General features: G+C 47.7%; 1 protein-coding gene across 2 annotated transcripts in view; it reads left to right on the top strand.

The window, feature by feature from the left end:
- PDE3B (phosphodiesterase 3B) overlaps positions 1-25,216 on the top strand; it is a 1,362,481-nt gene that overhangs the window by 171,748 nt on the left and 1,165,517 nt on the right. The window lies entirely within an intron of this gene.

The following is a 25,216-nucleotide window of genomic DNA, read 5'->3' as shown; positions in this document are numbered from 1 at the left end:
TGCCTCTATAAAACAGTGGATTTTTATTTGTGACGGCCCACTTCAAGGAATATTCACAACGCTTGCCAGGGTGAACCTTTAAAGTCACCAAATTAACCTGAGCGCCCTGTTCCCCCACCCCAGCTATGGCACAGAACAAGCTTAACTTGGGGTACTGTGTAAAAGTATTTTATACAGGACCAAAACAGTAATTGTACATAACAAAACTACAAAAACAAAATAAGAAAAATTTATTAAAATGTAATAAAATGAAAAAAATCCAAGGGGGGGGGATCCGGATTGGTGAGTTCCTAAGGATTTAAAGGCAAATAGCACGAAGCATCAATGATATTCTGTGATTTTGGTAGACCACATCTTAGTTAAAATTTCCGGCTGACTGCAATGGAGCATGGGTCGAGTACACCAAGCAGGTTTTTTCCGCTCAATGGATTTACCTTCTGACAGTCTTAAGTCCCCAATCAACCACAGTACTATACTAATAACCCCCCCCCCCTCCTCGCCCCCCCCCCCCCCCCCATGACCTCAGGGAAGCCATTTAGAGACTTAGAGTGTCCGGCTGAGTCAACACCATGGTCCAGTACAAGTCTAGCTGCCACTGGTCAGCTGAGTTCTTCCAGGAAATGGACTCTTGCAGCTTGTCACCCTGTATCCACACAGGAGGTCAGCAAACCGACCCTCTGACTCCACTTCTTTATTCTAGGTGCAAGAGGAAGCCGGTCCAGTCCTTCAGGACTCCTCTCGGGTCACAGTCAGCAGGTCCCATCCTCTTCTGATCTTCTGCAGGTCCAGAAAGTATTCTGAAGTGGGTGTTTGGGGATCCCACATTATGCTTGGCACGGGCAAGTGGGTAGGTGGGTGATTCTTGGCCCCTACCTAACCAGTGCAGTAAAGGTTTCCAGGCACTGACCTACTCAATTTTACTGCAGTTCCCTCTTTGTCTTACTGAAAGCACAGCCAAAGTGCCACGTGTCAGGGCATTTTGAAGATGGTGAAAGTGTCTGCCAAACTTAACTTGGGCTCTGAGCGCTCGGTTGTGTGTGTAAGGAGTGTAGTATGGTAATCCTTTGCCCTCGAACATCGAACACCAAAATCCAGATGAAGCACCCACTGTACCACCAATAAACCCCTGGAAAAATGCTGGCAGGGCAAAAGCAGGGTCCTCCTTCAGCCAGACAGTGGAAGAATTTGTCTTGGCATCCTTTATTTCTCCCTTTCAAGTGTGCTCCAAGTGTTGCATGTAACTTGACTGACCAGTTTAGGGTTGACACTGTGTCTACATCCTGCATATTCTGCTGAACTCACATAAATCCTCTGGCCATTCAGGTCCCCCCTATATGTTGCTTTTTGCACACCTATTCAAGGCTCATCAGTGGCTAGAAAAAGCTTGTGCCATTGCAATTAGCCTCCAGGATCTTCAGACCGGGAAAAGTAGCTTTCTAGAAGTTAATTACCTGTACTGTTTGAAAATACAAATTCACAATTTAGTTGTTTTTAATAACTATTACGTTTTTTTTAAGCTGGTCCTATACCCGAGATACAGTATTTGTATTTAATATTGCTTTCAAATGTTTCTCAATGAGCTAGACAGCCTTTCTACAGCGGTAATTGCTTTTGGGTGCTAGTCTCTGTAATGACGTGTTAACATTAAATGTTTACTGACCTACTTTTAAAAACCATGTACCCTGTCTTGTGGCTAAAAGGCCTACATAGGGTTGACTTTTTAATAGTTAAAAGGGAAGTTTTGACCTGTTAAAAGGGTTTATTTTGAGAAGTCGAATTGAAGTTTACACACTGTTGTAGTAAGGCTGCAATGGTATGCCGGGAACTATGTTTCGACTATAGTGGGTATAAAAATGGGTGCTCCAGTCTAGTAGTGGCACTTAAACTTACAGGTCCTGAATAAACTTTGTAACATATACTAGGTACTTATAGTTAATTGTCAATTAGAAGTATGCCCAATTCAGTCATATTTAAAGGAGGAACACAGGCCAGGGGTGTGGGTTTCATATAGCCCGACACCACTGACATTGATTTTTGTTGTGGACAGTAGATTTTATGTCTATTTTGTCCAAGGGACACCCACACATTATACTACAGTAAACAGTTTAGGAGCTGTGGCACTGAGGAGCACACAACCAATTACGAAGGTTGAAAGAAATCCCATTATCTCGGGAGAAGTTTGAATACCTCGGTTAGGCAATAAACCCATTCCCCCAGTCTCCGTATTGAGCCCTTCCCCAAATAAAAATATTACTCCATGTTGGGGGAACAGTCTCTGGTGGGTATTGTGATGCTATTGGCCGTTGGAAACAGTGAGAAGCCCGCTTTCCTAAAGGACAACTTAAATAATGGTCTCAGGCAGCTGCAAAGAGAACTGAGAATTAAAAAGAATAAGCTAGCTCTGTGCATAAGGGGGGGATATTCTAGCTCCTCGTGTCCTGGCCTCAGCTCCGTAGGTCGCTGAAGAGACTCATTATTATTAGACTTCTGCTGCTCTTTGAACCGGGTTGGCTGTGTGCCAACTGCTCCTGCAGTGCCTAAGTTCAAGTGGTGGGACTCAGCGGCATTTATTTGTGGGGACATGGGCGACAGAGCCGTATCCCAAAGATTAAAGTGATTGAGGGTGGGCAAAAGAAAGGCACACTCGATGGGTGCTTTCTCCCAGCTGGCATTATGCCATGTCGGTAAAGGAAACAAGCAATGGCATAGCCAATAGGTCTCGCCTTTGGGACCTTTTAAGTGTTTAGCCATGCGGCAAATGAATACACAAGAGGAAGGACACTGGAAAAAAACGTGCAAATATGCTAAAAAAACATATATAGATATCTCTACTCTTGAAGACCAACAGACTTGCAGTCAGCCTTGGACTTTGGAAAGCCCAGTTGAATGTGCGAAGTACTCTTCACATGTGAAGATGCCTGGAATGTGGAAACATGATGATGTTTGGATTGAGAGGACGGTATGGTTTGTGCAGGGATTGTTGAGCTGGCGAAGTAGCCTGTTTTTTTGTGTTTTTGTGTTTTGGTGTATTGAAAGGAGTTGAGTTAATGGGGGCATGATGCTCTGGGAAGGGAATGTGGCGTGACGTCTCGGGCGGCAGACCGTTGGATGGGGGAGCAGTGGTCGGGGTTTGGTGTTCTCCCTTGTGCTATACAAGAGATTATGCAACTTTCACCCACTCCTGTGTTTTCATGGGCAAGTACCACCAGGTTCTGCCAGTTGAAAAGTGTCTGTGTAAAAAGGGCACTACAGGGTAATAACCAGCAAACAGGCACAGATATTGTGTGCCAAGATTCACACGGATATAAATCAGATGAAAACCGGCAGTACGTACGTGGCACGAATGTTGTTCACGCCGCGCTATATTTGCACTCTCTGATTATATCTGGATTTACCTGCTCCCTCGGATGTCCTGCATACCTCCGTTCTATAAATACGTTTGTTGTAAGCTTTGATCAGCCCGCCAAGAAGCCCCTCTCGCAGCTGTGGAGGGAGGGTGTGAACAGTTTGCGTGTGAGGTGCCAGCACTTGTTTACATGGTTTAATGGGAGGGGCTGCAGCACGAAGGGTGTCCCGATTAATGAGGTTACATTTAACACTTTATTACACTTGAGAGCCGCTAATAAATACCAATGTCAAGGATGCCTCAAATGTAGCCATCCTGTGTGGCGTTTGCTATGGTCAGGCATTGTGTGCCTCAGACTCAACTGACATAAACAAGAGGGGAGGATCCCAACAAGACAAGAGGCAAACTACTGGATTGACTTGTAAACCCGGATCATCCTATGAATAACGTCTTCAAAAACAAATAGCAGTGGAATTAGAATGCGTCACGTATTTGGAGGCCGCCTGTTGCCCGTTCTTCCGAGACCGCTTCAGAGAGTTAGTTGCATTTTGGAGGCAACAGGTGGTAGGGAGGGGGCCTGCGCCTGTTTCCCTTGCGGGAGCGAGCAGGAACCATCTGTTAATTACAAACCGATGGTTTCAAAGCTCGCTCCGCAAGGGAAACGCCAAACGTACACGCGTTGCCATTGAAAGCAATGCAACGCGTGCACGTTTTTGAGCCAAAGAATGGAATTGATTCCTAAAGGTCGTCTCCTATCAGCGCATGCGCGCTGCGTAGGCGAGACCTAAAAAAACTACACGAGACACCCATTTTCACGCTGCCTGGCCTGGTTTAAGTAGAGATCACCAGAAGATATGCAGTAGTACAGAGCAGCCAGTTTAAGGATCCTAGCAAGTTTATTCCAGCTGACCTCCAAGCTTGTGCTGCAAGTGCGTTTGTATTGCACTTAGAACACATGCTTTTTTCAACAAACATGCAGTTAATATCACACTACCTTATCCTCGAGTCCTTCAGATCCATGGCCTGTTGTGTGGCAAAGCTGAGATTCCAGCATCGAATCTGGGAAGGCCTCTTAAAATTTTAACACACATCCAAAACTGCTAAGAGGTCTCCAGGCAGCAAACAGCGACCTCCTCTGACACCCTTTCACATTGAACTCTTAAAATGTGTGACTAGAAGAGTGCGATGGGAGGGTTGTTTGTGGTTGAATGGAAGATTTGGACTTTTTTTGAGCCTGCAAACCCCCCCCGCCCTCCCTATAAAGCAGCACTGTCTCACTAGCACGGTAGCACATCTGTGCTGCTAATGCTGCTGTGCAGGGCTTTCTCTCCCCAGTGGTAATATGCCATCGAACTCCGATGTTAGAGGCTTCTAAGTCCTGGGGCCACCACAAAGAGGGCGGGGGAGGGTAAAGCTGTTTGTGGCCCCAGACCTCACACTTTTAAAGTGACCCGCTCTGCAAAATGTATATTGCAGATATGGGACTCTGATCCACCTGAGTATCTTCACTTAAAGCGGAACTGGAGTACTTCCCTTGCCTAATTAGTAACCCAGCCTTCTGCGCTGCATGTGGAAAGAAATGGGGGAACACCAGTGGGGCTGGTGACATTTGAAAGTGTTGGGGCGTAAAATTATCGGCGTACTGCACTATGGCGAGCAAGCGAGCCCTAGCAAGCGAGCCCGAACAACCATGAAAATGTTCAAAAAAGAGTAGACAAATGGTGCATTTTCTTTTTTTTTTTTCTTTTTTTTTGAAACCGTTTATTACAAGACTCAAAAAATTATACAAATATGGGCCTACAACCTTCCGGCCGGCCGCTAGCAATAAAAGGAGCATACGGTATACATTTATAAAACACATGGTGCTGCGGCCGAGCATTTACAGGAGATAGCATCGTTGTGTGCCACACTATTCAGACCCCATTATACGGTTCCATTTTAAATTTAAAGAACAACAAACACAAACAAACCCACAAGGCAATCCTCAATCGGAATAGCAACACGTGCTCCCCTAGAGGGGGGATTCTAGCCATCCATAGGAATCTCAAGAGGGGGGGGAGAGATCAGAACTAGGGTTGGGGACACCTAATGCCCAGGTACCGGGGGGATGAGTTGGCTAAGGGGACGGGGCCGGCGACGGATCAGGCAATAGGGGTGGAGCACAGATTCCCCCGCGGTAGGCGTTCCAGGGGCCCCACACTTTCACCCATGTCGCAGGCTTACCTCTCGCCACATACACCACCTTTTCCCAAAACATGCACCAATCCATATGTTCCTTCCAGGCCGAGACAGTCGGGGGGCTCTGGGATCCCCACAGCTGGGCAATATCACGCTTGGCAACCATATACCCCAGAGTCACCCACCACGTCTGCGGCACCGAGTAATCGGTAGGCTCCCACACATTCAACAGGCATCTCCTCGCTTCGGGCAACAGCGCCACATGCGTGACCACTCGCAGCACCTCATGCACACCTCGCCAGAACCCCTCCACTTGCGGGCACTCCCACAGGATATGCAATAAAGTCCCCAGCGCACCACACCCACGCTTACACAAACCGTCCTCAGCATAGCCCATACGCAGGAGCTTTGGCCCCGTCATGTAGACCCTGTGGAGTATCTTGAGCTGGACGAAACTAAGGCGAGCCGGTATGGCCACCTCTTTCGGGGAGGCCACCGCGGAGATCCAGTCCTCGTCGTCCAGCTCCAGCCCATCAGCTACCCAAGCCTCACGAAGGGCAGTCAGCAAGTCTGAGCGATCGTTGATCAGTTTTTTGTAGATCAGTGAGATCGTGCTGTCAGGGACGTGTCCATCCAGCACTCTATCCTCCAGGGGGGAGCACTCCGGGATGGAGGCAACGTCCAGAAAAGACGGAGCCCAGCGCATGCCGGACCTGCAAGTACCGAAAGTACTCGCTGCCCTGCAACTGAAATTCCGTCTGCAGCATCTCGAACGTTTTAAATCCTCCCCTCGTCCAGAGATCCCCCACTTTGCTGATGCCTATTAAATCCCACTTCTCAAAGCCCTTCGAGGTCCACAAGGAGCCCAACCGCTCAGATGCGTATAGTGGTGACGCCCGGGTCAAACGGTCCTTCCACCCCATTGCAGCATTGGCCGCGTGCCACACTCGCACCATGACACGCGTGGGGCCCGTCAGGCGAGCGTCGGGCGCGCTAGAGTAGAGCGCTCGATTATAGTCACCACCTGGAAGTAGCATCCTATCCATTTCAAACGCCGGGTTTAAGGCTGGCCCATATAGGCCCTGATTAATCGCAGCTAGCTGGGAGGCCCAATAATACCGTTTAATATCCGGGAGGGCAATCCCCCCGTCATACCAGGGGAGCGTCAGCTTAGCCAGGGCAATACGTGGCCTCCCGTCCCAGAACAGGCGGCGCTGCAAACCCTCCACTTAGCGGAAGTAGCGCGCTGGGACGAGGTCCATCGTGTTCTGCAACGCGTATAGGAAACGCGGCAGCGACATCATTTTAAACAATGCCGCCCGGCCGAGCGGCGAAAGCGGCAAACGCCGCCAGCGCGCGACATCCTCTTTCAGACGCTGGAGGGGGGGGAAGCAAGTTCCGATCATACCGAGCCTCCGGGTCCAGAGTAATGAAGACCCCCAGGTACCTAAATCCCTGCGGGGCGACCTGGATCGGACAGCCCCGCGGGAGGATAGGAGCCTCCCCAGAGAGAACATACACACACGATTTAGCCCAGTTGATGACCAGACCGGAGTTACGACCGAATGAATGCAGAACATCAACTAGTACTATGAGTGATTTACGTGGGGAAGCTAGGTACAAGAGGATGTCATCAGCGTATAGGGATACGCGGTCCTCATACTCGGGGGTCCAGCGGAGACCACGGATGGAAGGCTCCCACCGCAGCCACTCCGCCAGGGGCTCCAAGGCAAGTGCAAAGAGGAGCGGCGATAAGGGGCAGCCCTGTCGAGTGCCCCGGCCCAGCTCAAACGGAGCCGATACTCTTCCGTTCACCACCACCTGCGCCAATGGGCCCGAATATAGCAATTTGACCCAACTGATGAACCCTGGGCCAAATCCAAACTTCGCAAGCATCGCCCAGATATATGGCCATTCAAGCGTGTCAAACGCCATGGTGGCGTCTAAGGACGCCAAAATGGCCGGCTCCCGTATGAACGGGGCACGTGCGAGCACACCGTGCAAACGCCGCAGATTAAGGGCTGTGTTGCGATGAGGAATAAAGCCAGACTGGTCCTGATGAACCAAATCGCCCACCACGCCGACCAGCCGATTGGCCAGTACCTTAGCGAGAATCTTGGGCTCCGCATTCAGCAGCGAAATGGGCCGATAGGATGTAACCCGGTCCCGAGGTCTCCCCTCCTTGTGAATGACCACGATTGTAGCCAGACGCTGGTCCGGCGGGAGGGAGCCCACCGAGTGTGCCGCCAGGAACATAGCCCGGAGGTGGGGTGCCAGCGTATCCGGTCGTAACTTGTACAACTCGATAGGGAGACCATTCGGACCCATGGCCTTACCGGAAGCGACCAAGCGTATGGCGAGGGCGATCTCGTCGGAGGTGGGAGCGGCGTCCAACGACACCCTGTCCTCCCTGGAAAGGGACGGCAGCGCGATATCACTGAGCAGGGCAAGGGAATCCTCTTCCGAGCAGGGAGACACCGGGGAATACACCCCATGGAAATAATCCGCGAAGCAGGAGACAATTTCTTCTGGCTCAGTCACACACACACCATCCATTTTCTCAATCAGCGGGACCACACGATTCGCTCTCTCTTTTTTGTCCAACCACGCTATAAGTTTACCAGCCTTATCACCCACATCATACAGACGCCCCTGTTGCTCTCTACTGAGGCCCCTGGCCGCTTCCGTGACGAGGGCCCTGTAGGCCGCCTGCTTGAGTTGGAGGACATGTAATGCAGCATCCGTCACCCCACCTTCTAAATTCCCCTCCAACTCGGCTATTTCAGCCTCCATCCGGGTCACCTCCTCCCGCTCGCGCCTCCGGGCATGGGAAATAAGGGATAGGGCCTCCCCTCGGAGTACTGTCTTGAAGGCCTCCCATAGCGGTATGGCCGAAGGCACAGACCCCACATTCTCATCAAAATATCGCTGAAGGGATTTAATCAATGCAGCGCGAATAGAGGGGTCGCGCAGGTACCAAGGATTGATTGGGACCACCCTACCCTCACCCCTCGGAAAGACATCAAAGTGCAGTAGGAGCGGGGAGTGGTCCGAAATACCCCGTGGCAAATGGCGTACCTCTCCCACCCTCCCAACATAGGCCGCCGGGACAAGGACATAGTCTAGTCGTGAGAGACTACCATGGGCTCCCGAGTGGAAAGTATACTGCAGCTGCGTGGGGTGTTTTAAACGCCAGCAGTCCACTAATCCAAATGTATCCAAGATGCCGGGTAGCCACGCCTGTGCCCGGGGGAGGTCCCTAGGGGGGTGACGATCCAAAGATCCAGATACCACCGCATTGAAATCCCCCCCACTACTAAAAGCCCCCCCGGAAGGCCAAGGAGAAGGCGCCCAAGGTCCGCAAAGGTGGTCGACTGCAGCCCCGGTGGGATGTATACTGACACAAAGACAACCACTTTGCCCTCCAGTCTTCCCACCAAGACCGTATAACGTCCCCTATCATCGTGGAGCACCTCATCAATCTCCAACGGGAGCGAGTTCTTCACCATGATGCCCACACCCCGTGAGCCGGACGTAAAGCCCGAGTGAGCCACTAGGCGATAGCCACGCCGATTCATGGCGCAGAAGGAGTTACCAATGAGGTGTGTCTCCTGCAGAAAGACTACATCGGGCGAGATTCGCTTCAAAAACTGCAGGACCACACCCCGTTTGATCTTGTCCCCCAGTCCATTCACATTCCAGGATAACAAAGTTAGTTCCCTACCCCCCAGCATATACAAAAGCCATCATTCGTACCCCGGAGAGCACTTTAAAACCAACACAATAATACGTTTGCCTTGTGATAAAAACGAACAACACCCCATCCCTACCCACCCACCCCAACAGAACTCCCCCCCCCCCCCCCCTCCCTGCACCCCTGCATGAGCCCAAACAGCCCCCCCAACGTGCAGTGTGCCTGTCGCCCCATATATAGTTAGACTAACTAAACCCCCTAGAGGAGGAGGGAGAACCCCCAAGAGACCCAACACAACCTCCATAGGAGGGGAACTTACAAAAAACTGACGCAGAATCAAAAGTGGCATCATTTTCGTCCAGAGTGAGGCCCATTATTAGACCCTCAGTCCTGATCCAGCGTGCCGTCTCCCCCCGCCCCCCCGATCACGATCCCCAGGCAGAGTATCCAGCCAGTCCCCGGCCGCCTCGGGACGATCAAAGAAATGCGTGCGACCATCCACCTCCACACGCAGCTTGGCCGGGAAAAGCATGGCATATTTGAGGTTTAGGTCCCGAAGACGGCGTTTGACGCCTAGGAAGCTCAGTCTCTGCTTCTGGACCGCTGGGGTGAAATCAGGATAGAAATTAACCTCCATATTGTCAAGCTTGACCGGTCCATGCAGTCTGGAGGTTTGCAGGATAGCGTCTCTATCCCGAAAATTGAAAATCCGGGCGATGAGAGGTCTCGGAGGGGCTCCGACATTCGGCCTTCCCCCGGGAACCCTGTGAGCCCTCTCCACAGCGAAGAATTTGCTCAGCCCCCGTGGCTGGAGATGGGTAGCAATCAGGTCCTCCACAAAAAGATCCGCCGCCGCCTCCTCGCGTCCCTCGGGCACCCCGATAATGCGGATGTTGTTCCTCCGTGCCCGACTCTCGGAGTCCTCCAGGCGTCGATCCATTAGCGCAGTCGCCCGACTAAGCCGGCGCACCTCTGTTTGCAAGGCCGCCACATCTGTCGTTAGGCCCGATGCGGTGTGGGCCAAAGACTCTACTCGGTCATTGGTTTTGGAAAGATCGGCCCTCACCAGGCCAACATCCACGAGGACCGAGTCAATCTTCTGCGCCAGTGTATCAAACCGCTGGCCCACCGAGGCCTTCATCTCGGCAATGGCGCCCATAACATCTCGCAGAGTCAAATCTGCGGGCAGGTCTGGGGCATCAGGAGGGCTCTCAGGGGACTTGCGCGGTCCATCGGGCGATCCCTTCTGGAGGGTATAGCGGTCCATACTGTTGGCCTGATGGACGGCGCCGCGCCGGGTCGATTTGGTCTTTGCCCGGTCTCCATCTTGTTTCGTGGCCATGGCCACCAGTCTCCCAGTCGCACCAGCCACGTCGTGTAGGGCAGGAAAGCAGACACGAGCTCCGGGGGTCCCCCTCAGGGCAGCGGGTGGATCACAGCCTGCAGGCAGGCAGGGTCTCCCAGCAAGGCCACACCACACCAACACCAAGGGCTCCGCGACCCAACCTCGCAGAGACGACAAGGTGGTGCGAAAGCGAAAGCGCGAGGCACGCGAATCGCCAGGCCCTGCCTGCCGCTGTTGTTCACTTTGTCACTGGATCACCCCACAGCGCAAATCCGGGGTCCGGCGAGGGGAAGGCCGCACACCTCAATCGGTGCTCACTCCGGTGTCCGAGGTCCGATTCGGAAGCGGGAAACGGGTGCCACCTCAGCTCAGGTTCACCAACCTAGTCCCCTCATCCAGGGCAGGATAATGTCAGGATAATCGTAGGAGGTTGCGGAGGTCCTCGGGAGCCTCGCACCTACGCGGCCATCTTGGTTGCGCGCTAGGCTCCTCCCTCAAAAATGGTGCATTTTCCAGCAAACTTGAGGAATCAGGAAAGTTTAATAAAGAAATTATTGAATTATTTGTGATTTAAGAAATAGCCAATTTTTATGACCTATAGAGGACAATCTTTGCATATGCTGATGTGGGGGGGCATATTGTGCTGGTCCGTGACTGCCCCCTGTGTGGTTTGTGTGACAGTCACTCGGAGGATTGCTTGTTACGTGGCTAAATGGCTACCCTGTTAGCTACTTTTTGGAATTCTAGGCGGCTTATTTTGTTTTGAAGGCTAGAGAAGTTTTGTGGCAAAGAAAGGAGGACAAATAGGCATTGCCACCACCAACCACAATGGAACACAAAGGTATTGAGTAATTAATTGCCACTCCTTACAGACCCCCACCAATCCACCCTGCCTCCTGCCCACACCAAGGATTTGGTAAAGACCAACCAGCAGTGGGAGACATTTTTTATTTTTTGGGGCAACATGAAAAAAACTGTAGGTGCTCCCATACATCCTGCATTTTCACACACCTCCTGTAATATCACATATCCAGCTAAGAGATATTTTATTATTGAGTGTCCAGGCACAGACTCGAAGCATTCACAGAAAGGTTCACAGGTTGAATAAGACACAGAATCCGAGCCAGCAGGGTCTATCGCTCACAAATTCGACATACAAGAATGTAAAATCCACCACTACGATGTCTGTTGTAGTAAACATGCGACTTAGGGAGCGATAAAGAGTTTCAGGGGAGTTGCACTGCAAAGGTTATTGAACACTGCAAACTCGTTCATTTCAGCCTTATTTCGGTTATTGAATCAACCATAAAAGCATAGTAGTGACACAAAATACAACAAAGTCTTCAGAAAGATCCTCTTGTGGCACAGTCCAAATACATTAAGACCCAAAGTTCCAACAGCGCACATGGGTTAAAAACACGATATCCATAAACGCATGTTTTGAGTATTCACAACAATCTGCAAGTCTCTCATCATCAGTTTCTCCTGCAAACAGCCAGAGGAAGGGCCTTTCCATGGAAAGGAAGGGGGTGCGCCACAGATGTAAAGGGCGATGTGGTGAAATCGCATTTTGTCGGGAAAATGTTTGATTATGGAGAAAGCAAATTTCCTCCATGCATTCACAAACCGCAAAAAGGAGAACTTGGGGATATATATGACTTTCGTAAGATTCTCTAAATCCCTAAACTGTAAACTCTATAAACACTACAGACGCAAATCTACAAAGCATTGATTTGCGCCTTTCGGGGAATTTTTAAGCCACTTTACCAAGTCTCCATTCCCATGGCTAAGAACTGCAGAAGGCCCGAAATTCTGCAATCTATGCCCAGCAATAGTTTAACTTGCAGGGGTAGATTTGAGAAACATTTCCCAGCAATTTTCTAAATGCTGTAAAGTGTTAAATCATGCTACAGAGCTTTTGTATTGCACTTTGGTCACCAGTTCGTTTTGGCATCAATCCCCTATGATTGCTATATTCTGAAATCACATGGCGGTCGCTACTGCGCACAGGTGGGGGTGGTGGTGGGGGAGATTCTCACGTGTTTGGGCGGGAGAGAAGTGGGATGGTAATTATTTACAATTTAAAAAAAACTTACTTTCCCCTGGGTCATGCACTGCCGCCTCAGCTCCTGCTGCTCCTGGCTGGGTCCCACGTCAGGAAGCAGGCTTCCTCCCTCCCCAAGCCAATCACAATGCTGCAATGGTAGCATTGTGATTGGGGCGGGCGGCGTCCAGCCAGGCGACTGAAGTCAGGCCATTTTCTCTTGTAGACTGCATGCATGCAGCCTACATAGAAAGGGGGAGAGCGCATGACTTGTTTGGTCGGCTCCAGATGGCCGACAAAACAGTCAGGTCCCACAACAGTGGGCAAGCCACTCTCCCCTTCACCCCCTTCCTTCAAGCAGGAACAACCGCCTGCCCTCAACCTGGCACTTCTGCTTTCTCGCAGTTCGAAAAGCAGAAACATAAAATGGTAGTTTTACCAGTTTATGTTTCTGCTTCTCGCACTGTGAGAAAGCAGTCGGGCGACGCCCCGCCGTCCCAATGTAGGAGCCTCCCCACACACCGTAAGTTCCATGAGGCTGTAGTAAAGAAAAGAATCTAGAGCGGCTTATCAGCCCTCCTGTTTTTGCTGGGCTGGCCGTCTCCATCATTAGCATGATTGAATCCTTGCACAGTTGCGTCCCCCAGCCTTCCCTCCTGAAGCCAGCTCAGCACATGCAACCCAATAACTGCTAGATTAGTGTCTAAGTGTGTGAAAGCCTAAAGGGTTTGAGAGAGTGTCTGCAAAAGTGTGCATTTCTGAAAAAGAGACCATGACTGTGAAAGTTGGAGAGTGCATGAGACGGACTCAAACTTCAGAGTGTGTGTACACATTACACAGTGTCATCCCCTGGGCCTGCTGTCTAAGTCATCATCAATGTACTTTATTCGATCCAATTAAAACATAGATCATAAAACTTCAAAACAAGTTAAAAATAGCAATATAAAAAAATCATAATAACAGATATAAATATAAAATATACAGATTAGTTAGCCTCTAAAACATCTCCACTACCAGAAACTCATCAGTCCCATACAGACCCGCACAATAAGTAAGGATAAAAACATCAATTATGAAGGAATTCGCAGCCAGATTAGGTCAAAAATGGGATATAATAAGCACGGCCATCATTTTTTAAATCTATGTGAGCAAATGCGGAGTGTCTCATCGGAACGTTTGTTTAGTTAAGACATTAAACCCCCCCGCCCCCCCCCCCCCAAGATTCCTTCCAAATAATCCATGATGTACAAAACAATTAATTCCTACTCCAACTAATAAATCTCAAAGTCAACAATTTCCTTCTTCGTACACATGCCCACAGGAAAGTTGCAATCTAAAAAGATATGAATGGATCGTCGAGTTTTTTCAGAAAATGCAGTGTAGGTCGACATTGTTTAAAATTATGGCATTTTAAAATTGGTAAAATAAATCTTGCTCTTTCTTCCTTATAAAAACGACAAAATAAAAATATATGAATAATTGAGCTGTAATCACATGGGCAGGTTCAGTAAACCTAAATCTCCTTGCGTGAAAACCCAACATCAGCGGGATTAGGTTCAGACAAAACCTCAGCAGAACAAATCAATGCTGGAGATTCCCGATTCTCTCTAGATAGGAGTACTCTCCCACTAATATGGGCGGGATCAATTGATATACCAATACTGATGTTTTTGCATAATTAATTCCGCTAATCCCAATGCAGTCAAAGTTGACCTTACATACTGCAACCATGTGATTTTAATGAGTGTTATCCAGTTTCAAACAGTTTTTTATTGTTTGAGTTAGGTTAACCGTGTCCCTATGCCATATTGAGTGCCACAACAATATTGGTGCAAACCTTATGGTGTCAGTCACGTTTGTTAATCCCAATTCCAGATGGCAGGAACTAGGGAGTGACACAAGCCTCTTTAAGAATCCATTTTCTAGTGGTTGGAGAAAACCATGGGGGCCGTACCCCACACCCCTGTCCCATATGTTGCAGCAGCAATGGTTTACGCACAATATAGCTTTTTTATAGGTTTCATTGGTTTTGATCCCAATCTTTTGGCAAAGCCAAAGATGGCTGCCATACTCCTTTCCATCACTAGGGCCCTATTTTCCACCATGTTTGACCAGAACTGTTTTTTGTCAAACAAAACCCCTAGGTAAAGGAAGGTAATCTACCACTTCTAATCTATGGGACCTAAATAAAAGGATAGTCTCCAAGTCAGAGTGTCAATGGTCTCCAATTTCCCAGTATTGTCCAGCCTACTGTCCTACTGCCCGCACATAGGTGCTGCGGGAAATCCATTGTCCCGCATTTTTGGTTCCTGACCACTTTAAGCCCTCACTATAGACAAGCAAGTCTCACTCTATCAACCCTTCATGATCTGTAAAAGTGCCAGTAGGTGGCTGCGATGGGGGAGCTGCTGCACAGAAAGATTCTGTAAAACGTAATTTGGTAGCACATTCAGCTACTAAGATGCAGAAACGGCACCTGCCATTAAACAGCCCTTAATGAGTGAATACAAAATTATGCTGGGATCCTGTACTGAATTTGCCCTTAGTTTGTATTTCTACCATTAAGCATGTTTCAAAGTACTTAAATATTGTTAGATCAGAGGACATAAGCATAAAGAAAGGGTGATTTGCCCAGGATCATACAGTTTAACGAAGTAGATCCAAGATTGTAGCTCTCTTCAAAGGCTATATATTTACCACCATATTGCATTTTGGTAATTATACCATGAGACTGGGTACTTGTCTACTCCCCTGATAATATCCAGTTTCTTTTTTTAATTTCACACTTACTAGAAGCTTTTACACTGATTAATAAAAAAACGTAATATTGCCAAAAAGGGAGCAGATAAATGCAATCAAAAATTGATTGTCCTGAATGGCTCCTGAGAAAAGGCTCCCAGGAGTTTTTTTTTTTTTGTTTTTTTTTTTCAGGTCTCGCCCTCATGCGCTGCATAGGAAAGAGACCTTTAGGGTACTTTCGAGTGGAGGCAAGATGGCGGTCGCTTGAGACCGTCGGAGCACACAGAGCACTGAGAGCTAAGGATTAAGGATTTCATTGATGCTGCTCCGGGTAAATCGGGATGATGAACACAGCACTTTGTAACTGCAATTCAGAGCCACATTGCAACCACTTAAGGATAATTCCAATCCTGAATGTGTAACCTATTCTAACCGGGTTCTGGACAGCGGCGGCCAAACTGAGCTGGATATGGAACCCAGTGACTTTTTCTTTTCTGTATCAGATGGGGACGATGATGAGTGGACTGAGGATTCTTCAGCAGATATTACAGATCTGAGCTATAGCGATTTAGAGGAGGCAGGCGGTGCTAAATGCAAAACTGTGCAGAGGAAAAAGAGACAGGGAGGGAAAGATCTGGCCTGGGATTATACCCTTACAAATAAACTGTCCAACCCTATGCCCATCTCCCAATCCGTCTCGGATCCATCAGAGCTAACTTCTCCACCAACTTTGGAGGCTATCCTTCAGGCAATCACTATGCACCGCGAGGAAACCCGACAAGACAGTCGCATGGCCCAGCTTGCCATGCGTAAAATGCAAGGGATTGTGCGGAAACTGTCTAAAACTTGCAGTACATTTTGGGAACGTTTAACTGACCTTGAGGCCAGGATAGTCACTACAGGATCTGACCTCGCCTCAAAACATGCGCTGGTGGATTTGCTTGAGGCACAACTGGTAGATGTCTGATGGAAGCTGGAGGAGTTTGAGAACTGCCAGCAGAGGAACAATTTGCGTGTCCTTGGTGTGCCGGAGGGGGTTGAGGGGGCAGATATACGCTCATTTGTTGCGAGACTCCTTGCCTGAAATAACTGGGTGGAACTGGGCAATTGAGATCCAGCGGGCCCATCGGGTCCCCTTTGTCCAGAAACAGCCTGTAAGAGCGGGGGCTCTTCCCCCGAGCCATTCTGGTATACTTTAGCAAATTTCTGCTACGCCAAGCCGTCTCTGAAAAAGCAAGGCCTGATGCAAAAAGGTCTAGGAACGAGATATCTTATTTTGTTCGCCCAGGCTGTCCAGTTGGGTGCAGGCCAGTAATTAATTCACATTAGGTATTATTTAGCTTGGGACTATAGGGTTACAGTAAGGGTGAATTATGTTCTTTTTCCTTAGCAGTAAATAGATGAGGCACTATCTAATTTGGGAACCTCTGCTAAAGGACGCAGCATCTAGATAAGGTCCACAGAGATAGGACTCTCAGTCTCAGCATGTGTCGCACATTCATTGCGATCAGACTCAAGATTGAGTCTGCATGCCTCATATGGGGAAGTGGGGGTTCTGGAGGGGTGGGTGGGATGCACAGCTGGCGGGAAGCGAGGGGAAGGGGGGGAATAAATGCATGGGGAAAAAAGAACATATCTAGTAAATGTAAGAAAATAAGGAGACAATCAAAGGAGGTAAATAGGTGGCAGAAAGAGAGACAAGAACTTAATGGGGGAACGAGCTTGAGTAGGTTCCATGAAGGAATCTGGGAAATCGAGGTCAATTTAAGATGAGGAAGATAACTATATATTCATGGAGCATCGCCGGGCTGAATGACAGGGCAAATAGTGTCAGATTTGCTGAACTTATTAAGCTTAACCCCACCGACGTAGTATGCTTACAGGAGACGCATATTTCCTGGGGCAAAAGAGAATTATTGAGAATAGCAGGATATAACCTACTGGCATGTACTACCCAGACATCTAATATACGCGGTGTGGCTATTTTAGCAAAAGCCTCTGGGTATGGCCAAACGCAAATTAGTGGATACCCTGGGTAGATGGGTGATTGTAGAGCTTCCTATGGGTGGCACAGTTTGTGTAATTTATGGATCTAATCAAGATGATCCTCGGATATTAGAGGTCTTGGAAGTTGAACTTGCCACGTGGCCAACCCCACTGATCCTCTGCGGGGATTTTAACATCTCTTTGGATTGTAAATTTGGGAGTCAGGGCCCAGGGGGCTATGCGGGTAGAAAGCCACGAGTTTACAGGGCATTTAATTCTTTAAAAACTAGTCATGGCTTGGTAGATATTTGGGCTACAAAGAATCCTGCCAACCCTGGGTATACATTTTTTTCCTGTCCCCATAAAAAATGTCAGGATTGACTATTTTTCTTGCACAAGGGACCTAGTAGGGCAAGCTGGGATTAAGAAACTCCCCAAAATAATTTCCGACCATAACCCCCTGATTTTAGAACTGGAAATAGCACATTTTAAAAAACTACGGAATAAATGGACCTTTGACAGGAAACTTCTTGTCAATAATGAATATATTGAGGATATGAAAAAGTGGGTGCAAGAATTTTTTGATATAAACCGGTTTAGTGCCAGCAGGGGGGTTGTATGGGACTCTTTTAAGGCCGCTCTTCGAGGCGAGACTATTTCTTTCGTCATTAGGGCTAGGAAACTGCAGGAAAAGAAGAATCAACAACTGATGCAGGATCTAGCTAGGGCTGAAGAACAGCATATTTGGCTGATAGCACAGGGACGGGAGGGAGATTAAACTCAGCATCGAATAATCGCATTGAGAGCAGAATTAACTAATTGACTAACGCAGAAATCTGCTGAGGAGTATCAATCTCACCGAAACAGTGTCTATGAAACCGGAGAACAAGTAGGCAGGAGGCTAGCACTCTGTACCAGGCACAAGATATCCTCAAATGCTATCTCTATGATTAAAATGGGTGGACAAGTCTATACCGATCCAAAGGAGATAATTGGAGGATTCCAAAATTACTACCAGGTTTTGTATCAAGAAGACATTAACAAGAGTCGGGAGGAGGTTTCTCTGGGTATTGCAAGGCTGGTTGCTGACATCGATGTTGGAGAGGGGTTGGATGAGTTCACTAGAGAGGAGCTAGAGGCAGAAATCGCACTTGAAGAAGTTAAACTAGCGCTTTCAGGAATGGCTACAGGGAAAGCGGTCGGTCTAGACCGGATACCTCTTGAGGTTTATAAAATCTTAGGTATAGCTAGAACACCTCTGCTCCTAGATTTGTTTAGAGGTGTACAGTATAATGGAACCCCCACCGAGTCTTGGAAAGAGACCGCCATTATAATCTTCCCTAAAAAAGGGAAAACGGTGGACAATCCATCCTCCTATCGGCCTATCTCCCTGATCAATTCCGACACAAAAATCTATTCTAAAATTCTGGCTAATCGGCTGGGGAGGGTCATAGAGCATCTGGTTTCCCCATAGCAACATGGGGTTATACCTGGTAAAGGAACAACGGATCATACCCGAAGAGTTATTTCTCTTTTTGATATTGTAACCAGGGTGGGGACCAGATGGCTATGATCCTCCTTGATGCCGAAAAAGCCTTTCATCGAGTGTCCTGGGAGTTCTTATGGCTGATATTGGAACTGTATGCTTTAAGCCCTTAGTTAATAAAGGCTGTTAAGCCAATGTATTGCCAGCCAAAAGCCCGACTACAATTAATGGGGGGGGATTCCGCTAATATTAATATATCAAGGGGGACCAGGCAGGGCTGTCCCTGCTCCCCTATTCTATTTGTGTTATATATCAACCCCCTTGTGGCTATGCTGCTACAGAGCCCGAAAATTAGGCCATCCACCAGTGGGTTTGAGACCAAAGTATTGGCTAACGCGGATGACATCGCGGTTTTAACTTCGAACCCTGCTGAGGCGATCAACGAAATTAGTAGGATTGCAGAGGGTTTTAGTCTCCTCTCCTTGAATGCTGGGAAAACCATAGTTTTATGTACGGACAATATAGTTTTTAACGATTCCAAGAGAGCAACTTCGGCAGTGTACCTTGGGGTTCGAATAAGCGCCAAAGTGGATGAAATAAGTAGAATTAATTTCAAACCTTTTAATTAAAACTATAGGGAATGAATTAAGGAGGGTCAACGGGCTGCATTTGTCAATTATTGGAAGGGGGAATTTCTTAAAAATGACTATGCTACCAAAAATATTATATCTGTTTCGGGCAATTCCCCTGGTCATAGAGAACAATCTATTGAGTGTCCTGGAATCTACCTTTTCTAATTTCATATGGCAATATGGGAAGGTCAGAAGAGCATTGAAATATTTAGCACTGCCCCAGGATAGGGGAGGGCTAGCAGTCCCCAATATTACTCTGTATTACTGGGCAGCACTCTTACATCAGAGGACCACCCTTTTATCGGTAAACAATATTAGGAAACCAGCGCAGGGCCCAAGAATATCCACAATTTATTAACTTTCCATGGGGAAGGAAGCCTCTGGGCTGCTACTTAGACAATTGGAACCCAGCTGTTATAAGAAGGTGCGGTTTAAAGTGATTTATAACTCATGGAGAATCTGGAAGCAGGTCTCTAAATTTATGGTATTTCTGAGAATCTCTAGATACACCCCCCTATAGCGCTCGCAATTACTGCCCTGTCTGGCCAATGATGATATAGGGAAAAAGTGGGAAAAATGTGGGGTAGGAACAATAGGGGACTTCTGTGGGGGAGAACAAGACTTTCAATTTTCTAGGCTACTGCGGGTGTTTGGCATTTTAGACAACCAATACTTTAAATTTATCCAGATTAAGAATATTCTCACCATATAGTGTCCCAAGATTACGCTTGATAAGATACCACTTCTGGAAGTGGTAGCTAGGGAAACGTGCAGAATAAGAGAAGTGCTTCTCGCCAAAAGCCCAGATGACTCGCAATTAAACTGGGAAACCCAGATGTAGATATTTATATGAGCCTTTCCTTATCCTCAAAAATGTTATCCTCGAACTTAAAAGCACAAATTTATAAAACATTATTTAATCTCTATTTTACCCCTGCCAAACTTTACCTTTGGGGAAAAGGGCAGATGATAAATGTCCCAGATGTGGGTTAGGACCCGCCACTTTGATACACATGTTGTATGAATGTGAGAAACTGGCTTCACTGAAAGAAGGGCTGTTAGGTTTTTGGGAGGCTCGGTTCAGCCGTAGTTTAGAAATAACTCCTACACTCCTGGTTCTTGGATACGATAGTACGCTGGGTCTTAATGCCGAACAAGAATATGGTCTGTTTCTGGGGGCAGCAGTATTTAGGATACTACTAGCTGCAAGATGGAAAGACGCTGAGCCACCAAGCTTTCATATGTGGCTTGCTAAGCTCCTCGGAATTTACAAACCAGAGCTATCCATATATTCATGTTGCGGCAGACAGGCTAGAGCCCAGGGGAGGAAGATCTGAGCACATATGGATGAATGGAGTAGAGATGCGAGGATGGAGTAAAGGGGGGGGGAGGGGGGCCGAGCTTCTCTAAGTTTGTAAATAGTATAATCCTGAGTAAGTTGGAATGAAATTGCTGCTTCCCTTTCTGATTCTCCCAATGCAATATCTATAGGATTTGTCTCCCAATTTTGTAAATTTTTATTTTAATTTTCCTTTGTCTCCCTTTTCTATGAATTTGTATTTATATTCTCTGGATATGTCTAAAATACATTAAAAAAAAACATAAAAAGAAAAGACCTTTAGGAATCTGCACAGCTTTGTGGGCAAAAACGTGCACGCGTTTCATTGCTTCCAATGGCAACGCGTGCACGTCTGGTGATTCCCTTGCGGGAGCGAGCTTTTTCTCCATGTGTTCTCAATTATCGCTCCTGGCGCCGCTCGCTCCCGCGAGGGAAACGCTTTCACGTTTGCCAGCAGTTCTCTGTGAGTAAATGTTTTGTTGTGAATGTCACTCCCTCCCATGCCGCGTTTCTCCTCTGCTCCTCAAAACTGCGCACACTGGATTGCCTTACATGCCATCTGGATCGGCGTCTTTGAGAGTCTAAATATTTACGCCTCTGTGCAGCGATCAAATCTACTGAGATAATTAACAAGTCTACTGCGTGCCAACATCTAGTCTTTCCTTGGAGCGCGAGAAGGGATGCAGTTTGTTCCGGCGGCATTGATTGCCGCGTGGCTTTCGAAAGAAGTGCCTCATTCTTGGTGCTATGACATGAAGTTCACTGCTACATGGCTTTTAAATTGAAACTCTGGACGTCACATGTGATGGTAGAGTTTACAGGAAAAAGTTCCTCTGTATACAGGACACAGAGGTCGGTGCGCTCAGATTGATGGTAATGTAAGTTGTGCAAACATAAGGGTTGGTGAGCGCGGGTTGGAACGCGTTTAGAAATAAGCTATGGGAGGGGTTAGTTATTGTGATGATGCGAAAGTAGCATATTTTGTAGCCGAGCCCTAGTGTGAGAGATCTACATGTTCTGCAGACCTTGCAAATGCATGTGTACTTCTCGTGACGCCTGAGCACAGGTGGCAAGAAGTGCCTACATTGTCGGCTGTTTCAGACTCTGGGGAGTAAAATCTGGGTGGAAGGCTCAAACTAGTGCGTCATTCAGCCTCTTCAGAGATTCAGGAGTAACATGTTGTATAGCAGAGTGGGCGATGGGTTTCCATGCAGAGCTTACAATAGCACCAGTCATACACAGAGGTGGTGGAGCCCCACTCTGCGCTGTGTATAGCAGCACACCATATAGGTACACGGCTGCGAGGGAGTCGGCTGCGAGTGAGTGGGCTGCAGTCCCAGGGATGAGGGGTTCATTGCATAGCTTACAGGAACACCTGGCTCACATGAGGTGAGAAGTATGCTCTCCGCCGAGCCCAGAGAAACACACGCAGCACCTAGGACAGGCACCAGGAAGCTTCAGATGCTTCGAAATTTGTTAATGTGTCTGATTCACAATCTCGGGTGACTGCGGTATATTTGTGCATATTAGGCTGTTGCTGCAATGTTTTATGTCTTGGGGGCGGGGGGAGCACCGTGTAGAAACCTCCAACCAATGTTCAGAAATATTGTCCAACTCGTGATCTTTATTCAGCTCAAGATCGCTACCTAGAATTGCCTCGCTTTAAGAAAGCCCACTGTGGAGGCAGAGCTTTAGCAGTTATTTGAGTAAATTAGCAACCAAATATGGCAAGTTTTTGAGTCCCTCTCTATTAATTGTTACTGCTTCCAGACATTTTACAGGATGAACATATGGTGAAATCAATCCAGACCTACTCGCGCTGCTAATGGTTCTTAGTCGCATCAGAGCCATAAGTAAAAACAAGCATTGGCATAGCCAATAGGTCTTGCCTTTGTGACCTTATAGGTATTTAGTTGTACAGCTCAATATCCTTGGTGCAACAATATCAACTGTTGCATGGCTAAACACTTATAAGGTCCCAAAGATGAGACCTATTGGCTATGCCAATGCTTGTTTTTTCTTGGCAGGCTTCTAGCTCTGTAAGGTCTAGCATATGCTGGACTTGGGACTAACTGGGACAGTTACATCAAGTTAGACTGTCCTAGACACACAATGGGCATTGCCTGTGCTGCAGCATATGTACGTCAGTCTGTCTCACGGGGTGGGATGTCCCTCCACTGCACTGATGCCCACTTTGAGCAACAGATGTGTAGAGGTGCCTATGTGAGAACAGCATTTTTTTGCAGCATTTGTTATGTGGTTAATTGGAGAGAGTAGCTGGAGCTATGGTGTACTGCACAACAAAGCTTTAGAAGTAGTCTTTACCTCTAAATATGCAAATAGCAGGTATGCGAACACCCTCCACAATAAAGGGATAAGCCCTCATCCGGGAACCCGACCAAAGACTTTAAAGGAACATGGGTGATCAGGTAGTTGTCTGGATTGATCATCTCACCGTGCAGAGCGAGACTAGATGGAACTGTCTTTTCAATACCTTTATTCATAATTCATCAAGCCATTCTGCTCCCAGCACAGCACTACAAGCAACTTCCTCAGGTCATTCCAAGATTCAGACAATAGTATTTTCCCTTGAGCAAGTAGATTAAAAAAAGAAATCCAGATCCCTGACAGGCACTTTACTACTGGTTAGCAGAGGTGAAGTGTACATACTTCTATGGCCAGCAAAAATATATGGTACACCAGATGAAAAATCTGGTGTAACCAGGCAGAAAGTCTTATTTCCTACAGCGTTTTACAGCCTTTTGCGGATAGCATCATGAAAACTATGAGAACTCTGCCATTGTTTAGCTGGACCTGAGCATGACACTCGGAAAGACTTCTGCAGAGTCCAAGATGAGTGCAAGTCCTGTGTTCTGGATGAGTGTACCAATTGTGCTGAATTACACCAGCTATCCATCACTTTGGTTGATTTGGTAATTGACAAAATGTAAAGTACCTTTGCCGCACATCAAATTTTCAAAGTAATTTAGAGTTTCCTGTCCGAGACTAATTGCACTTTATATGATCTTTAGACATTCATCATTGGAGAATCTTCCCTGATGGGCTCAATCTAGTGGTGAAATAGGTTTTATGAACTCTCAGACATCCCCTTCACTTTTTGCAGTCATACTTGCTAGTCTGGAATTGATGTCATGCTTGTTCATGATGCAAGAGTTGTGGTCCATCTTTTCATCAAATGTGCTCTTGTGGGTGACTAAGAATGATTTCAGCCCCATGGCACAATCGGCGAAACTTCATGTGCTGTGGCCGTTTTGACAATGATCCTATTTAGAGTTTAAGAACAATGCCGACATCAGTCAATAAGGTGCCAAGTCTCCTGAGATAGGAGAAGGGGATCTCGTTGTGCTGCAGAATTTCCATTCATACATAAAATTCCAAATGCCTTTTCAGACTCCATCCCGGATTGTCAAAGTAAATGTTACAATACTGAAAGCTAAGGTGGGATATGGTAGCGTACACTAGAATTTGAGGTCCCACAGACCACTTCTATAACAAACATTAATAAATATCTTCCAATTGTGAAAGCAGAAGATGTGTGGATGTCGGCGGTGCATATCCCTGCTGGAGCAGGATAAAGGTCTGGTTGCATCGCCAGCAGAACGGATACCGATACCATAACGGTGACAGAGGTTAATCTGGAGCTGCGTCCAGTGGGGTGACAGTGTAGGAGTGGCAGTGAGGCCTACAGTGCTGAGGACGAGCAGATGAACGGTGAACTGACTTGGAGCTGTGCTCCCCTTACCCTGAGGCCTACAGAGGAACCTTCTAGTGGCACACCTGGTGAGGACTAAGACCCGGTAAGCAGCTGGGCTGGATTCCAATATTCACGAGGTCCGGGAGAGGGGCGGGTCAGACAGCCTGCCGATAGCTTACTGGGGGACTGACTTTGAGTTGATGGAGGTGCTCGCCCTGGAAATAGTGGAGCAAAGGCGAGAGGAAGAGAAACAGTGCGAGGTTCTGCTGGTCTGCCCCACCCACCCCCCGCAACAATAATTGACTGACCTGTCTTCATTGGGCCCTACTGCTAGGAGCAGATAATTGGGGTTTTGAGGTGGTGACTGCTCACTAGTCATTGGTGCTGTGTGGAGCAAGGGACACATACGTCACAGTAGCCGGTGGTTACAGGCGTCTAGTGCTAAAGCTGTATCGTTGAGAACTGGTGGGTGGGGCCCAGAGAGATTATGTGGAGGGGACTTTTGCGCAATTATACTGTGCAGTCGTGGTTTCATTAACTGCTGACTATCTGCAAGTGTGTATGATGAAGCCAAAAGGTATGGGCCCCACTCAGACTAACAAAATTGACAAGTATGCTGTGTCCTGGGTAGGACCAGAGGTGCCAAATCAGCACAGTGATTCGGCAGAACCGACGTAGCAGTGACTTAGTGCCATCGTGGCGGCCATAACGG

This window comes from Triturus cristatus, chromosome 3_2 (assembly GCF_964204655.1).
Source record: "Triturus cristatus chromosome 3_2, aTriCri1.1, whole genome shotgun sequence".
In the NCBI taxonomy this organism is placed as follows: Eukaryota; Metazoa; Chordata; class Amphibia; order Caudata; family Salamandridae; genus Triturus; species Triturus cristatus.
Note: the sequence above shows the minus strand (reverse complement) of the source record. Positions and strands in the feature narration are given on the sequence as shown.